The sequence below is a fragment of the Nomascus leucogenys genome, unplaced genomic scaffold (assembly GCF_006542625.1).
Source record: "Nomascus leucogenys isolate Asia unplaced genomic scaffold, Asia_NLE_v1 000687F_126845_qpd_obj, whole genome shotgun sequence".
NCBI lineage: Eukaryota > Metazoa > Chordata > Mammalia > Primates > Hylobatidae > Nomascus > Nomascus leucogenys.
In genome coordinates, this window is record NW_022097814.1 from 119,834 (window position 1) to 121,204 (window position 1,371).

Sequence of the window (1,371 nt, forward strand, 5' to 3'; positions counted from 1 at the left end):
TCTTTTCAATTCGATTTCATTCCATTCTCTTCTATTATGTTCAATTGCACTCCATTCCATGCCATTCTTATTTCACCAACTTCTCAAACTGTCACCCAGATTATATTGCAGTTCCACAATGTCAGCTTACTTTTTACTTCACCGTTAAATTCCTTTCCATTCCATTCCCTTCCTTTCCATGTCATTCCTTTCCATTCCCTTCCATTCCATTGCATTCCATTCCATTGCATTCCATTCCATTCCATTCCATTCCATTCCATTCCATTCCATTCCATTCCATTGCATTCCATTCCATTCCATTCCATTCCATTCCATTCCATTCCATTCCATTCCATTTCACTCCATTCCACGTGATGGTCTCCATTCCATTCCTTTCCATTCCATTTCATTCCATTCCATTCCTTTCCTTTAAACACTAATCTATTCTATTCCTTTCATTCAACAATTTCTCAATCTGTCACCCTGGCTAGATTTCAGTGTTGCAGTATCACCCCTCATTTTATTTCATCATTCCTTTCTATTCCATTCCATTCCAATCCATTCCCTTCCATTCCGTTGCGTTCCATTACATTCCATTTCAGTACATTCTGTTCCATTCCTTTCCATTGCAACCCATTCCATTCTATTCCATTCCATTCCATTCCATTCCTTCCATTCCATTCCATCCTTTCCGTTCCATTCCATTCCATTCCTTCCATTCTATTCCATTCCATTCCTTCCATTCCATTCCATTCCATTCCATTCCACTCCTTTCCATTCCACACTCTTTTATTCTATTCCTTTCTTTCAACAAGTTCTCAATATGTAACACTTGTAGGATTGCAGTTGCACAATGTCAGCTCCAATTTCATTTCACCATTCAATTCCATTCCATTCATTACATTCCCTTCCATTCCATTTCATTACTTTCTCTTCAATTCCGTTCCGTTGCACTCCATTCCATTTCATTCCATTCCATTCCAAACTACTCTGTTCTACTCCTTTCTTTCAACATGTTCTCAATCTATCACCCGCTGTCACCCTGGCTGGAGTGCAGTGGTACAATATCGGCTCGCATTTTGCTACACCGTTTCATTCCATTCCTTTCTTTTCCACTCCATGCCATTTCATTCGATTCCATTACATTCCGTTCCATTGCACTCCATTCCCTTCCATCCCATTCCATTCCATTCCATTCCATTCCATTCCATTCCATTCCATTCCATTCCATTATATTACATTGCACACTATTCTATGCTACTCCTTTGTTTCAACAATTCTCAATATGTCACCCTGGCTGGATTTCAGTGGCACAGTGTCAGCTCACACTTTCTTTCACCATTGCATTCCATTCCATTCCATTCCATTCCATTCTATTCCATTCCATTCCAT